General features: G+C 38.7%; 1 pseudogene; it reads left to right on the top strand.

Annotated features, from left to right (window-relative positions):
- Positions 1 to 16,597: 16,597 nt before the first annotated feature.
- LOC120239522 lies at positions 16,598 to 16,978 on the top strand (annotated as a pseudogene).
- Positions 16,979 to 17,790: the final 812 nt, after the last annotated feature.

Here is a 17,790-nt window from a genome sequence, read left to right as displayed (position 1 = left end):
ACACCTTTGTTGTCAGAAAAGATGCTTGAAGTGAGTCTTTTTAAATTTGTTAAGATTTAGTTTGTAGCCAAAAAAAAAAAAAAGATTTATTTTGTAGCCTAACATAGAATCTGTTCTGGATAATGATCTGTGTGGACTTGAGAAGAATGTGCATTCTGCTGTTTCTGGGTGGAATATTCTGTATGTATTTGTTAAGTCCATCTGGTCTAATGTGTCATTTAAAGCTAATGTTTTCAGGACACCTGGGTGGCTCAGTTGGTTCAGCATTGGACTTCAGTTCACGTCATGATCTTGCAGTTCATGAGTTTGAGCCTAGAATCGGCTCTCTGTTGTCAGCGCAGGGCTCACTTTGGATTTTCTATCCCCTTCTATCTGCCCTTCCCTGCTTACACTCTCTCAAAAATAAACAAACAAACAAACAAAAATATTTAAAAAAATAAAGCTGATGATTTCTGATTGGCTTTTGTCATTATGATCTATCCGTTCATGTAAATGGGGTATTGAAGCCGCTTACTATTGTATTGCTATTTATCTCTTTAGTTCTGTGCATTTAGGTGTTCCTAATGTGTGGTGCACAGATATTTACAAATGTTAGATTGACCCCTTTACCATTATGGGATACCCCTCTTTGTCTTCTTATTACAGTCTTTGTTGTAAAATCTATTTGTCCAATATCAATATAGCTACCCCAGGTTTTGTTTTGGTTTCCATTTGCATATACTCTTTTCCCATCCCTTCACTTACAGTCTGTGTGTCCTTACATATGAAGTGAGTCTCTTATAAGCAGCTTATAGATGAGTCTTTTTTTTTTAAATATATATATCATTTCAGCCACTTTATATCTTTTGATTAGAGAATGGAGTCCGTTACATTTAAAGTAATTATTGATAGGTATATGCTTACTGCCATTTTGTTAATTGTTTTCTAGCTGTTTTTGTAGTTTCTCTTTGTCCATTTCTTTTTCTTACTCCTTTTAAGTTTGATGATTTTCTTTAATGTTATGCTTTTATTTCTTTCTCTTTAACATTTGTGTATTTACTGTAGGTTTTTGCTTTGTGGTTACCAAGTGGCTCATATATAGCAACCTATTTATAGACAGTCTATCTTCAGTTGATAACAACTTAAGTTTGATCCATTTTAAAGCTCAACATTTTTACTCCCTCCGCCATGCTTTGTTTTTGATGTCACAGTTTACACATTTTATCTTGTGTATCTCTTAACTAATTATTGTAATCATAGTTATTTTTACTACTTTTGTCTTTTAACCTTGCTACTAGCTTTATAAGTGACCTGAGACCTCAGAGGTCTCAGGAAAAGTTTAGAGTCAGCCCTTAGATGTGTGTTAAGTTAAAAGCTGCCCTTCAAGCTGCAGCTATGATGATCAGCTAGTTGGCTTCTTTCACAGAAAAATTGAGCTTCTGAACCTGTTGCCTCTTTCTGTGCCCTGGGGGGAGAGTAGCTGTTTATTTGCACCTTCCCCATTGGTTACAGTCCTGTGTGACCCATGTGTGTAAGCCCTGTGGGGCCCAGAAATGCAAGCCCTCTGTCCTCCAGAGCCTGGCAATCAAGGGGAAGCCCCTGTGTGGCAGCTGCAAAAACTGGGTCACCAGCTGTAAAAACCAGGGACCTAGTTGTGTATAGATTCTCCGTTCTGGGAGATACCTGCATTCTGGAGTGTAGCAGAAGAAGAGTGCAAAGATGACATCTGTCTAAAAAGGTTGGGGATGGGGGAGGTAAGGAAAAAAAGAAAAAGGGATAAAAAGAAATTTAAAAAAAGCTGATGACACTTGGCTTTAACAAGGCAGAGGAAGAGGACGGAGTAGCCCACCAGATGGAGCATAAAGATGGCCTCTAAGGGAAAGGGGAAAAAATATGGTGCCTGTTAGCTTTAGCAAGACAGAGGGAGAACATAAAGATAGTGCCCACTGGCCTCTGATCTTGGAGAGTATCCTATCGGGCCCCTGCCCAGTGCTTTAAAATTGAGAAATGAATCTTTCACATGAAGTCTGGGCACTTTTTAAAAGGCTGCTTCTGAGAGGGGCTCTGGGGTGGGTGAGTCTGCACGTGGGCTCTGTAAGAGATGTTCCTCAGTTCACCATAGCCCTGTGGGTCTCCAGGACATGAGCCCTGTTGGTCTTCAAAGCCAGATGTTTGGAGGCTCATCTTTCAGGTGTCAGTCTTAAAAGTTGGGGTGCCTGATATGGGGTACAAACACTTTACTCTACAGGTTTTGAATTCCTTTTGGATGGTGGGTGGCCACACCAGAGGCAGTGTTTATGGCAAGATTGTATCTCAGCTTCTTCTACCCGTTTCAATGTGGTTTTCATCTCATTTGCTCAATGTGAAAGGGTTATTCACAGTTTTTAAGGTTTTGTTGGAGGAAATTTTTCTGTAGAGAGCTGTAAGTTTAGAAAGAGGTGGCCACATCACCATCCTGAATCAGAATCTTGATAAACAGGGGCATCTGTTTGCCTCAGTTCGTTCAGCATGCACCAGGTTATGCTCTCACGGTTTGTGAGTGTGCAGAGCCAACTTTGGATCCTCTGTCTCCCTCTCTTTGCCCCTCCCCAACTAGTGTTCTCTTTCTCAAAAATAAATAAACTTAAAAAAAAGAATCTTGATAAAAATTATTATGAAAATATTTTTCCATTGTGCTAGGTTTCACAATTTTTATACTCTACACATCTCAAAAATGACCTGCCATTAAAATTGCACTTACATTATGGGCAAAAAAAAATATTAAAAAAAAAATTTACATCCAATTTAGTTAGTTTATAGTGCAATAATGATTTCAGAAGTAAACTCCAGTGATTCATTTCCTATGTATAACACCCAGTGCTCATCCCAACAAGTGTCCTCCTTAATACCCCTTGCCCATTTAGCCCATCTCCCCAACCACAACCCCTCCAGGGTTTATTTTCCGTATTTAAGAGTCTCTTATGTTTTGTACCCCTCCTTGTTTTTACGTTATTTTTGCTTCCTTTCCCTTATGTTCATCTGTTTTCTATCTTAAATTCCACATGAGTGAACTCATATGCTATTTATCTTTTTCTAATTTCGCTTAGCATAATACATTCTAGTTCCATACATGTTGTTGCAAATGGCAAGATTTCATTCATTTTTTTTATTAAAAACTTTTTTTAACATTTATTCATTTTTGAGAGATAGAGAGAGAGAGAGAGAGAGCGAGCATGAGTGGGGGAGGGGGAGAGAGAGAGAGGAAGACACAGAGTCTGAAGCAGACTCTAGGCTCTGAACGGTCAACACAGAGTCTGATGTGGGGCTCAAACCCACAAACTGTGAGGTCATGACCTGAGCTAAAATTGGACACTCAACCAACTGAGCCACTCAGGCACCCTGGCAAGATTTCATTCTTTTTGATTGCCAAGTAATACTCCATTGTGTGTGTGTGTGTGTGTGTGTGTGTGTGTGTATACATATCACATCTTCTTTATCCGTTCATCTGTTGATAGACATTTGGGCTCTTTCCATACTTTGGCCATTGTCCATAGTGCTGCTATAAACTTTGGGTTGCAAAATCTTTTATTTTATCAACAAGATTTAAGAATGATAGCTTGGCAGTGCTCAAAGCCTTGTCTCTTAATGGATTATAACAAGGACCTTACTCCACTAAAGTCAAATCTTCATTCAAGGAGTTTTGGGCTAGAAAAGCAAGTTGTAACAAAATATGCTTTGTTTTAGAGTTATTCTTGGTCACACATAAAGGAAGATGAACACTCAGATGGTATCTGGGTCTTTTTGGCTTCCATTTATGTGCCACTTGTTTATTTAGATTTCTAGCAATATGTGGCCTATTTGTTATTTTCTGGGAGTTTGAGGTCCAGTGGTGACAAAAACAGTCTCTCAGCAGGTATTCTGGGAAATTGGAATCTAGGAATACTAGTAGTAATAAAACAAATGTGTGAGTCAGTGTAAAATTGTACGTGTGAGAAGAGTTACATGAGAAAGTTTCCTAGGGGCCTTAACCTGGCCAGGGAAGTCAGGAAAGCTTTCTTGGGGAAAAGCCATTTGAGCTGAAGCCTGAAAGGATGAGGTGGAATTCCAAGATAGAAAGTCCCTTTGGCAAAATGGAGTTTAGTGAGTGCAAAACGCTTGAGAGAAGGAAGCAGTGGACTTAATTGCTGAGGAGCAATGTGGAACTAGAAGAGGCTGGAGAAGTGGGCAGGAGCCAGAGCGTTCCAGGCTTTATAGACTGTGTTGAAGAGTTTCCCTCTTTATTAAATAGATTTTTAAAAAATTTTAATGTGTATTTATTTTTGAGAGAGAAAAAGAGAGAGAGAAAGAGAGGAAGAGAGAGGGAGACACAGAATCCAAAGCAGACTCCAGGCTCTGAGCTGTCAGTGCAGAGCCCGACGTGGGGCTCCAACCCATAAACTGTCAGAACATGACTTGAGCTGAAGTTGGATACTTAAGTGACTGAGCCACCTAGACACCCCTAAATAGATTTTTTAAAGTTTATTTATTTATTTTGAGAGAGAAAGAGAGAGAGAGTGCAAACAGGGGAGGGACAGAGAGAGAGAGAGAGAAAGAATCCCAGGCAGGCTTCATGTTGTCAGTACAGAGCCCAAAGCAGGGCTTTATCCCATGAACTGTGAGATCATTACCTGACCTGAAATCAAGAGTCAGACACGTAATTGACTGAGCCACCCAGAAGTCCTGAAGAATTTCCCTCTTTATCCCCAAAGCAATGAGAAGCCTTTAGAGAGTTGTGACTAAGTAGTATGACATGATCAAATTTGCATTTTGAAAAGATGCCCATTCTGGCTGTGGGTAGAGAATGGATTATAGGGGACAAAAGTGGTTCAGAGGATATACTTTAGGAGGCTCCTTCTAAATGCACACACACAAAAATGATAGGGCTTGAACTACATCATGGAGGACATGGAGAGGAATGGCTAGGTTTAAGAAGACTTGGATGTGAAGGGTGGGAGAGAGGGAGGCCTAGCTTTCTGATTTAAAAGACTGTAGAGATGGGCATGCCATTTGCTGAATTAGGGAGCAATGAAAGATAAAAGATCTAATTTTCAGGAAATGATCATGAGGTTTTCGTGTTTGATATGTTGAATTTGAACTTTATTTGAGGATGCTGAGAAGAGCTCTCAAGTATGCTTTTGGGTATTGGTCTCTATTCAGGGCTTCTCACCATTGGGCTACCACTATGTCTGGCCTCTTGGGGTGCATTTTAATTCTCTTAACAAACTTTAGTAGGAACCTGCCTTGGATTTAGACCCTGGACTTGCATTCTCTGGGCCTGGAGCAGGCCTTCCTCCCCACACAGAACTGTCTTGAGCCTCAGCCAGGTAGCATAGTATCTTCTTTCCTCTGCCTTGAGCTACAGGTAGAAGTGACTCCTAGGAGTAGTTTCTTCTGTCTTGAGCCTCAGCCAGGTAGCATAGTATCTTCTTTCCTCTGCCTTGAGCTACAGGTAGAAGTGACTCCTAGGAGTAGTTTCTTCATCTCCAGTTCATTTCTTTCCATTGTGTCTGAACTATATTCACCGGCAGCCTGTTAGGTGTGGTTCTATTTATCTATTCATCTGTGACTATGAGCCTGTTTGAACCTCTGACTTTATTGGTGAGCCCTATTCCAAGGGGCCTATCAGTTACTGGTTGCTTCTCAGCTACCTCCAGCACAAACTTTTTGTCTCATTCTGTTTTAGCTGGAATAACTTATTAAACTCCATGGTAATTCCTGTTTCTTGTCAGGACTTTCTATAATTTTCAGCTTATGGGTAGAACAAAAAATATTGATGGATCTTGAGCTTGCTTACTTTACATAGTTCTGTTAGATAACTTGGCCCCCAGGTAACTACACAAAAGTGAATTCTAGAATCCTGTAACTTGAATTTTAGAACAGAAAAATACTTGACAAATATAGTAATAACTACAGATCATTCCTTCCCATAAGAACAGCATCAATTTTCAGTATATAAACACCTACTTCTAATGATTGATTTGCTGGTTCACTTATTTAACAAGGATTTCCTGGGCCTGTTCTCAGGGTTTGAATTAGATGGAAGAATTTCTTGTACATATTTTATTTAGGAATTGACTAAAGAAATCTCTGGTGTCCAATTAACACAGGGAAAATAAATTGTTAAGATGCTCCTGGTGGCAATAGAGTTAATTAATTTTGACCTGATTTTTCAAAAACTTAACTCTCAAAAAACTCCCACAAAAGACAAAAAACACTTATTCATTTGCTAGAAGTGCCTTACTGATTTATTTCTCAACATCCCACTCCTGGTCATTAAAAATGCTGACTGAAATGTTTAAAAACCTGTAAGCTTCATTCACAATTCTGTGTGAATCTACCTTGTCATAAGATTTTTATTTTTATCTACCTTAAGTTTAGGCTGCAGAGGTAAGTTAGCTTACTGTGTCAACATGTTTTTTTAAAGTTTATTTCTGAGAGAGAGAGAGAGACGCAGTGTGAGGAGTGGAGGGTCAGAGAGAGAGGGAGACACAGAATGCAAAGAAGGCTCCAGGCTCCTAGCTAGCTGTTACCACAGAGCCCAACGCGGGGCTCAAACCCACGAACAATGAGATCATGACCTGAGCCAAAGTCGGATGCTTAACTGACTGAGCCAACCAGGCTCCCCGTCAATGTTTAATTATCATAGAGGTCAGTTTCCTTGACATATAATATAATTTATCTGCATTTTATCTCAAATATATCTGCAATAAGAAAATGAGATACTTCTTGGTGTTTTCCAAATATCACTCTGGGAATTATATAAGAGATGAAGAACATGGTTCTTCTGTTTGCTGTATGAGGAAACTGAGTCACAGCAATGAAATACTATTAAAGATCATCCAGTATCTGTGGGTGCAGAAAATAATAAATTCTCTGGTAGGAAATAAAATGTTTCAAATGGATATAGCTACCTCCAGTCAACTTACATGAACTCTTTCATGATGACTCATTCCATTAATACTTTTTTATTGTTTTGAGTTCTCTTAACATATTCCAAATCATGGTTATTCTTATATTGTTTATTTTTGTTCACCTTTTGTTTAGAATTTTTTAAAATTCCTTTTCATCTATGTGTGTTTTTGAACATAGATTGTGGCTGCTAGAGAGGGGTACCAAACTTTTATTTATTTATTTTTAAATCTTAGAGTATAGGGTACAGATTAGTGTATAATCAGAGGTCAGTGGATTTTAGTTGATTGTAGCTCTGTGTTTTCTATCTTGTATTGTTTTGACTGAAAAGTTTCTAGAGTTTCTGACAAAACTCTGCTAATTGGTGGCCAGTAAAGTAACCCATGACCAAAGAAGTTCCCTGCTTGAGTCTTATACTCTCTCATATCTATAGGCACATGCTTTGAAGAGAAGAAAACTGTTTAGGCTGAGTATTTCAAAAGCCTATTAACTAAAGGTTTTTCCTGTGTGTCAGAACTTTGTCTACCTGTTTATTTACTCCTTAAAAAGCACAGCTTGGCATTTAGAGTACCAGGTCAAATTTCCTCCAGCTATGGGAATATGTATAGAAACATTTCCTAATGTTTCCTAAACATTTCCTAATGAAGGGCACAAATACTTCTCACCCAACTAATATGCTTTCATGTCAGTCCATAAACTTACAAAGATAATAGAATGTTGAGACATTCCAGCTGTATAACTTAAAAAAAAATCCAAAGCCTTGATTTTAAAAAATTCTTTCCATCATGGGAATTTTCTATTTTTATTTCTGCACATAAGTATTTCAGTTTATGTTCCACTTTGTGAGCAGTGAGATGTTGAAATATTAGTCCCATGTCAAGGTCAAACATCTCAAAGAATACCATTTCTCTAAACTGCAATACTTCTGTGCAGTTGGAGTGCATATTTCATGAGCAGAACTCATTGATCTGATTCTGTCATATTCACAAAACTCAGGCTCTTTTTGAAGTGATAGTGATAATGCTCTCTAACAAGTATGGAGCCATCTGTGATCCACATTTTTAGACATTACCTCATTTGGCCTTCATAATGGCTCTATTAGTTGGGTAGAAGAGTTGTTATAATTATTGAAATGTACATTTGAAACCAAGGATCTCAAAGCCATGGTCAAACCAGTTATTGTCCAAGATACAAGCTGATATGTAGTGTTGAGAAAGGCATTGAATTAAGTGCTTATCATGTGTTAGAATGACCAACAGACCAAGAGACATTAAATTTTTATTTGATTATTTGGGATGGAGTATAAAGGTTAAGAACATGGGCTCTTCGTTCAAATCTTAGTTTTATCACTTACTAATTCTATGATGTTGGGTAAATATAAACTTACTTTCTCAGTCAGTAATATTATTATCTTTTTTACAGATAGTTCATTGTCAAATTAGTTTCCACATAACACCCAGTGCTCATCCCCACAAGTGCTCTCCTCCATGCTCATCCCCCCTCCCCCCCACATCCATCAGTCCTCAGTTTTTGTCAGCATTCAAGAGTCTCTCATGGTTTGCCTCTCTCCCTTTCCCCCACCATTTCCCCCTTTCTTCTCCCCCTTGTTCCTCAGTTAAGTTCCTCCTAATCCTCCTATACGTGCAAACATATGATATTTGTCCTTCTCTACCTGACTTAAATTTCGCTCAGCATAACACCCTCAAATTCCATCCATGTTGCTACACATGGCCAGATTTCATTGTTTCTCATTGCCATGTAGTATTCCATGGTATAGATAAACCACATCTTCTTGATCCATTCGTCTGTTGATGGACACTTAGTCTCTTTCCATGTTTTAGCTATTGTTGAGAGTGCTGCTATGAACATTGGGGTACATGTGCTCCTATGCATCAGCATTTCTGTATCCCTTGGGTAAATTCTTAGCAGTGCTATTGCGGGGTGCTAGGGGAGTTCTATTGTTAGTTTCCTGAGGAACCTCCACAGCATTTTCCAGAGGGGCTGTACCAGTTTACATTCCCACCAACAGTGTAGGAGGGTGCCCGTTTCTTCACATCCTTGTCAGCATCTAGAGTTCTCTGATTTGCTCATTTTAGCCACTGTGACTGGTGTGAGGTGGTATCTCAGTGTGGTTTTGATTTGTATTTCCCTGATGAGGAGGGATGCTGAGCATCGTTTCATGTGTCTGTTGGCCATCTGGATGTCCTCTTTGGAGAAATGTCTGTTCATATCTTCTGCCCATTTCTTCACTGGATTGTTTGTTTTTTGGGTGTGGAGTTTGGTGAGTTCCTTATAGATTTTGGATATTAACCCTTTATCTGATATGTCATTTGCAACTATCTTTTCCCATTCCGTTGGTTGCCTATTAGTTTTGTGGTTGTTTCCTTTGCTGTGCAGAAGCTTTTACTCTTGATGAGGTCCCAATCATTTATTTTTGCTCTTGATTCCCTTGCTTTTGGGGATGTGTCAAGTAAGAAGTTGCTGCGGTGGAGGTCAAGGAGGTTGTTTCCTGCTTTCTCCTCTAGGGTGTTGATAGTTTCCTGTCTCACGTTCAGGTCCTTTATCCATTTTGAGTTTATTTTTGTGCATGGTGTGAGAAAATGATCTAGTTTCATTCTTCTGCATGTTGCTGTCCAGTTCTCCCAACACCATCTGTTAAAAAGGCTGTCTTTTTTCCATTGGATATTCTTTCCTGCTTTGTCAAAGATCAGTTGGCTGTATACTTTTGGGTCCACTTCTGAGTTCTCAATTCTGTTCCATTGGTCTATGTGTCTGTTTTTGTGCCAATACCATACTGTCTTGATGATGACAGCTTTGTAGTAGAGGCTAAAGTCTGGGATGGTGATACCTCCCGTTTTGGTTTTATTTTTCAGTATTACTTTGGCTATTCGGGGTCTTTTGTGGTTCCATACAAATTTTTGGATAGTTTGTTCTAGTTTTGAGAAGTATGCTGGTGCAATTTTGATTGGAATTGCATTGAATGTGTAGAGTGCTTTAGGTAGTAATGACATCTTAACTATATTTATTCTTCCTATCCATGAGCATGGAATGTTTTTCCATTTCTTTGTGTCTTCTTCAATTTCCTTCATAAGTTTTCTATAGTTTTCATCATACAGATCTCTTGTATCCTTGGTTAGGTTTATTCCGAGGTATTTTATGGTTTTTTGTGCAATTGTGAATGGGATCAGTTTCTTGATTTCTCTTTCTGTTGCTTCATTGTTGGTGTATAAAAATGCAACCGATTTCTGTACGTTGATTTTGTACCCTGCAACTTGGCTGAATTCTTGGATCAGTTCTAGTAGGCTTCTGGTGGAGTCTGTCGGGTTTTCTATGTAGAGTATCATGTCATCTGCGAAGAGTGAAAGTTTGACTTCCTCTTTGCCAATTCTGATGCCTTTGATTTCCTTTTGTTGTCTGATGGCTGATGCTAGGACTTCCAGCACTATGTTAAACAACAGTGGTGAGAGTGGACATCCCTGTCGTGTTCCTGATCTCAGGGGGAAAGCTCTCAGTTTTTCCCCGTTGAGGATGATGTTAGCTGAAGGCTTCTCATAGATGGCTTTGATGATGTTTAAGTAGGTTCCTTCTATCCCAACTTTCTCGAGAGTCTTTATTAAGAAGGGATGCTGTATTTTGTCAAATGCTTTTTCTGCATCTATTGACAGGATCATATGGTTTTTATCTTTTCTTTTATTGATATGATGGATCACATTGATTGATTTGCGAATGTTGAACCAGCCCTGTAACCCAGGAATGAATCCCACTTGATCTTGGTGGATGATTCTTTTGATATGCTGCTGGATTCGATTTGCAAGGATCTTGTTGAGAATTTTTGCATCCGTATTCATCAAGGATATTGGCCTATAGTTCTCTTTTTTTGTTGGATCTCTGTCTGGCTTGGGAATCAGAGTGATGCTGGCTTCATAAAATGAGTCCGGGAGTTTTCCTTCGACTTCTATTTTTTGGAATAGCTTGAGAAGAATTGGGATTAATTCTGTTTTAAATGTCTGGTAGAATTCCCCAGGGAAACCATCAGGTCCAGGGCTCTTATTTGTTGGGAGATTTTTGATCACTGATTCGATTTCTTCACTCGTTATGGGTCTGTTCAGGTTTTCTATTTCTTCCCGTGTGAATTTTGGTAGTGAGTGTGTGTTTAGGAATTTGTCCATTTCTTCTAAGTTGTCCAATTTGTTGGCATATAATTTTTCATAGTATTCCCTGATAATTGCTTGTATTTCTGAGGGGTTGGTTGTAATAAGTCCATTTTCATTCATAATTTTGTCTATTTGGGTGCTCTCTCTTTTCTTTTTGATAAGCCTGGCTAGAGGTTTGTCAATTTTGTTTACTTTTTCAAAAAACCAACTCTTGGTTTCATTGATCTGTTCAATTGTTTCTTTGGTCTCTATGTTGTTTATTTCTGCTCTAATTTTTACTATTTCTCTTCTTCTACTGGGTTTAGGGCGTTCTTGTTGCTCTGCCTCTAGCTCCTTTAGGTGAGCTGTTAGATTTTGGACTTGTGCTTTTTCTAATCTCTTGAAATAGGCCTGGAGAGCAATGTACTTTCCTCTTAGGACTGCCTTGGCCGCATCCCATAGATTTTGAATTGTTGTGTTTTCATTTTCATTTGTTTCCATATATTTTTTAATTTCCTCTCTAATTGCCTGATTGGCCCATTCATTCTTTAGAAGGGTGTTCTTTAACCTCCATGTTTTTGGCGGTTTTCCAGACTTCTTCCTGTAATTGATTTCAAGTTTCAAAGCATTGTGATCTGACAGTGTGCATGGTATGATCTCTATTCTTTTATATTTATTGAGGGCTGCTTTATGTCCCAGTATGTGATCTATCTTGGAGAATGTGCCATGCGCACTTGAGAAGAAAGTAAATTCCCTGGCCTCAGGATGTAAAGTTCTAAATATATCCGTCAGATCCATCTGGTCCAATGTGTCTTTCAAGTCCATTATTTCTTTAGTGATTTTCTGTCTGGTTGACCTATCCATTGCTGTAAGCGGAGTATTAAAGTCCCCTGCTATTAGCACATTCTTATCTATAAGCTTGTTTCTGTTTGTGATTAATTGTTTTAGATATTTAGGTGCTCCCATATTCGGTGCGTAGACATTTATGATTGTTAGTTCTTCCTGATGGATGGACCCTGTAATTATTATGTAGTGCCCTTCTTCATCTCTTGTGATTGTCTTTAATTTAAAGTCCAGTTTGTCTGATATAAGTATCGCTACTCCGGCTTTCTTTTGATTTCCTGTAGCATGATATATATTTCTCCATCCCCTTACTTTTAATCTGAAGGTATCTTCCCGTCTAAAATGAGTTTCTTGTAGACAGCATATTGATGGATTTTGTTTTTTAATCCATTCTGCTACCCTATGTCTTTTGATTGGAGCATTCAGCCCATTTACATTCAGTGTTATTATTGAAATATGTGGGTTTAGAGTCTTTGTATCTTTTGTAGGGTTCATGTTTGTGGTGGTGTCTCTGGTATCTTTGTTCCTTGCAACCTTTCCTTCAGAGCATCCCCCTCAGGATTTCTTGTAGGGCTGGCTTCGTGGTGACAAATTCTTTCAATTTCTGTTTATTTGGAAAGGTTTTTATCTCTCCTTCTATTTTGAATGACAGGCTTGCTGGATAGAGGATTCTTGGCTGCATATTTTTACTGTTCATCACATTGAAGATTTCCTGCCATTCCTTTCTAGCCTGCCAAGTTTCAGTAGATAGGTCTGTCACCACTCTGATAGGTTTCCCTTTGTATGTTAGGGCCCTTTTCTCCCTAGCTGCTTTCAAAATTCTCTCTTTGTCCTTGTATTTGGCCATTTTCACTATGATATGTCGTGCAGAAGATCGATTCAGGTTACGTCTGAGGGGAGTCCTCTGAGCCTCTTGTACTTCCACATTTACTTCCTTCCCCAGGTCGGGGAAGTTCTCTGCTATAATTTGTTCCAGGACTCCTTCAGCACCTTTCCCTCTCTCTTCCTCTTCTGGGATTCCTATGATACGGATATTGTTGCATTTGACCGTATCGCTGAGCTCTCGAATTCTTCTTTCCTGTTCCTGGATCAGTTTGTCTCTTTTTTTGTCATCTTCTTGTTTTTCTATAATGGTGTCTTCTAAATCACTTATTCTCCTTTCTGCCTCTTCAATCCGTGCATTGGAGGCCTCTAATTTATTATGTATCTCATTTATCGCATTTTTTAAATTCTTCATGCCTATTTTTATTTTCCATTCTGTCTGTAGCCATAGTTTCTTTGATGTCCCCTATGTTTTTTTTCAAGCCCAGGTATTAATTTTACCATTAGTATTCTAAAATCTTGTTCAGTTATGCTGCTGATATCTGTTTTGAGCAGTTCATTAGCTGTCATTTCTTCTTGGAGTTTCTTTGGAGGAGAGCTCTTTCGTTTCATCATTTTAGTTAGCTTTCCAGCTCTTGTTGGTTTTAAAGACCTGTTATGCTCTCTGTATCTATGAGCGCTGCTGTATCCAAGAAGACTCTTTGACTGTCCAGGGCCTATCCTTTCAGAGAGTGTTTTTTGAATGGTGTCTCTTGGTCTGTCTTGTTGGGTCCTTGGTTATTTTATTTTCCTATTCATAGTGATATTTGGGACTCTCCACTTTGTGTACTCTGGCTTGTTTCTCGAGGTAGCCGTTAGAAGGCTTTCTCGGTGGATTCTGCGTCCTTTTTCTCCCAGTCTCTCAGGTTTTGTAAGGTTTCCAATGGCTTCAGATCTTTTCCGTGTTATATATGTGCGCGTGTGCAAGTATGGAGCTCCTTACTTCTCCGCCATCTTGCCCCTCTCTCAGTAAGTAATCTTAAAAGTGAAGAAAAGGCTGTCACCTCTTTCCTAGAAAATTAAATCAGTTAAGGGATCTAGGCTCTTCTATTATCTGGGATATATAAAAAAACTCAATAAATAAAACCCTTAGCATTAATCCAACCAAACCTCTCTCTCACACACACACACACACACCCACACCACACATACACACATACACATTATCAACAGCAACCCTCTGAATGGAACAACAACATTTATATATTCTTTCTTTTAATCACTCTTTGGATGATGTCATCCAGTTTTATGACTCTGAATACTATTAGTTCATTGATGACTTCCATGTGTATGTCTCCAAGCTGCACCTCTTCCCTGAACTTGTACATCCAACTGTGAACTTGAGACCTCCTGGATGTCTAATAGCATCTAAAATGTAATATACCCCAAAGTGAGCTCACCCAGTATCTTGTGCAATTTTTCCCCATCCTGGGTAATGGTTAACTACATTCTTCCAGTTACTCAGGCCACAAATCTTTTTTTTTTTTTAATTTTTAATGTTTTATTTATTTCTAGGAGAGAGAGAGAGACAGCGTGAGCAGGGGAGTGTCAGAGAGAGAGGGAGACACAGAATTTTTTTGAAACGGGCTCCAGGCTCTGAGCTGGCTGTCAGCACAGAGCCCGACGCGGGGCTCGAACCCACGAACCGTGAGATCATGACCTGACGCAAGTCGGACGCTTAACCAACTAAGCCACCCAGGCGCCCCAACTCAGGCCACAAATCTTGGTGTCCTTCTAAACTTCTCTTTACATTCCTTATGTCTCTTTTATACTACACACTGGGTCAGAAGTAAATTATGTTGCTTTTACCTTCAAAATACACCCAGAATATTATCACTTTTCACCACTCCCTACTTATCACTATATAACATATGAGATGTTATACTATTTCATCTTGTTTAGTGTCTCCTTTCTCTGTTATAAGGAAAGCTTCATGAGGGTAAATAATTTTTTCACTTTATGTGTAAACTCTCTGTGCTTAAAACAGTCCCTGGCACATAGCATGTACTCAACAAATTACTTTATGAACGAATGAATACTTATTTAATAGATGAAGAAACTGAGCCTCACAGAAGCTGATTAACTTGCCCAAGGACAGGAGTGGGTAAATAATGGCACCTAGGTTTATGTGGCTCTAAAGCCCACATTATAAATACTACACATTTTGTCAGGGTGAATTTCTGGATATTGGTCATAACCTAGATGTGTCTTCAGGTACATGTTAATTACTGATGTCTTAGCATGTCCTTGGGAAATAAAGATTTCTTATAATAAAATCAGCCAATGTTTTTTAAAATTTTTTTCTTTTCTTTTCTTTTTTTTTTTTGAGAGACAGAGAGAGAATAGGGGAGGGGAAAATAGAGAGGGGGAGAGAGAGAATCCCAAGCAGGCTCTGTAGTCAATGCAGAGCCCAATATAGGACTCGAACTCACCAACTGTGACATCATGACCTGAGCCAAAATCGAGTCAGATGCTTAATGGACTGAGCTACCCAGGTGCCCTGGAGCCACGGTTTAAAAAAAAAAAAATGCTTTTCAAGGGTAAATGCTTGCTGGCTGGAGCACAGAGAGGGAAGGGAGGCTTGGGAAGACCGGAGGAGGGACTTTTGATCTGCCTGCTAGGCTCCTGCCTTCCTCAGAGACCTCAGATTCCTGAAAGCACTCCTTGCTCAGGCTGGGAGGTATCCTTGTCCTCACCCTCTTTCTCTTTTCCTCCTCTCTTTCCTCTTTCTTTTGACTCATCCCCTTATCCCTTCATACTTTCCCTTCTCTCTTGAACTCTGCCTCTATCCTCCTGCCCCAAACTGCTTTCTCCTTGTTCCTTATTTTGTGAGACTCCCCCTCACTCTCCCATGTATGAATGTCAGTACTGTCTACTAGGGCAAGGTCTAGTAGGTCTACAAGACCTAAAATTCATTGTACAAAATGCAAACCCTGGCCCTTGAAACACTGAAATTTCACATAAATAAATTATCTTAAATGAGTATTAAATGACCTTGGCTTAGGCAAAGATTTTATAAAGAGGATACAAATAGCAATTATCATAAAAGCTAAGGTTGATAAATTAGACTTCATTAAAATAAGAAATTCTATTCATCAAAAACACCGAAAAGTAAAAATGCAAGCCACAGACGTGAAGGAGATATTTCAAAGGATTTATATTCAGCACATGAAAAAAAATCCTACAAATCAATAATAAAAAAACCATGTAATTAATAATGGAAAAAACCTTGAACAGATACTTCACCAGAGTATATTCAAATGACCATTAAGTGTGTGAGAAGTTCCCAACATAATTTTTCATCAGGGAAATATAAATTAAAACCAAAATGAGATCACACCGCACATCTCCCAGAATGACTAAAATTAAAAAGACCTTCAATACTACGTATTGATGAGGATATGAAGTAATTGGAATTGTCATACATTGGTGATAGGTGTGTAAATAGATACAATCACTCTGGAAAGCTAAACATAAGCCTACCCCATGACCCACAATCCCATTATTGGGTCAAGAAAGATGAGATTATATGTCCATCAAAGTCACATACAAGATTGTCCATAGTAGCTATAAGAAAAGAAACCTGGGAATAACTACTATGTCCATCAACAAGGGAATGGATAAGTAAATGTGGTGTATTTACACAATGCAACATGACACTACAGTAAAAAGAATGGACTCTAACCCTGCACTATACCATGAATGAATCTCATAGACAGTTGTGGAGCAAGAGAAGCCAGACACAAAGGATGCATATAATTCCCTTTATATGATGTCCTAAAACAAGTAAAGCTAATCAATGGAGACAGAAGTCAGAATAATGATGATCGGTGCTTGTGTACTGGATTGCCAAGATGTCATTCCCCAAGTACCAGCCATCACACCTGGCCAACCGACACTACACCCTCAACCCAGCTGAATACAACATACCTCTGGAAGGTGCAAGCCGAGCATTTGGCCATAAAAGCCTGACTTAAACGGGAGTACCTGCTTCAATATAACAACCCCAGCCGCAGAGGGTTCATTGAAGATCCTACCTTGATTCATGGGACCTATGCAAGATCAGCAAATATCAATCTGAATTATGGACCCACTCCCAAGACCTCATTCTTAGGAGCTCTGTTTGGAATTGGGCCCCTCTTCTTCTAGTATTATGTCTTCAAAACCAACAGAGATCGGAAAGAAAAACTGATCCATGAAAGAAAATGGATCGAACTTTTAACATTTTATATTAAGTCTGGTAATGATGATTAAGTCTATGTATTATTGTTTAAATAAATCTTCTATTAATCATTAAAAAAAATAGTCAGTAGGAGTCTGCTGACTAGGGAGGGGCACTTCTATGTATTGAAAATGTTCTAAATCTTAATCTGGATGGTGTGGCACAGGTGCATATGAATATAAGCAATGATCAATGTGTGTATTTATGATTTGTGCACTTTATGTATGTTACACCTAAATTTAAAAGTAACATCTTCCCTCCTAGGTATTTACCACACAAAGATTTATACATATTCATAGTGGCTTTAGTCATAATAACCCCAAACTGGAAATTACCCTAATGTGAATCAACATTTGAGTGGATGAACAAACAATGGACTTATCTTAGCTATAAAAAGAACTGAATGACTGATAAATGCAACAACATAGATAAATCTCAAAATCATTATATTGAGTGAAAGAAGTCAGAGAAAAAAGACTGCATATTTTATGATTCCATTGTTATAAACTCCTAGAAAATGCAGACGAGTTTATAGCAACAGAAGTAAATTGGTTGGTTGGTTGTCTGGATAGAGGGAGGTATGGACTGAAAAGGGAGATGGGGAAAACTTGGGTGGAGGAAGGAAATGTTCTGTAACTTGAAGATATCAATGGTTTCCAGGTGCATACATGTCTCAAAATGCAAATTGTACCTGTTGAAGGGATGCAGTTCATTTTCCATAAATTATACTTCAATAAAAGTGATAAAAAATAATATATATCAAATTAAGAATACTCATTGGCTTGGACTTAATTGAAAAGGTGTAGAGAGCACGAGTTTCCTTCC

The sequence above is a fragment of the Hyaena hyaena genome, unplaced genomic scaffold (genome assembly GCF_003009895.1).
Source record: "Hyaena hyaena isolate Hyena2069 unplaced genomic scaffold, ASM300989v1 scaffold_234, whole genome shotgun sequence".
Taxonomy (NCBI): domain Eukaryota; kingdom Metazoa; phylum Chordata; class Mammalia; order Carnivora; family Hyaenidae; genus Hyaena; species Hyaena hyaena.
This window is presented reverse-complemented; position numbering and strand designations above follow the sequence as displayed.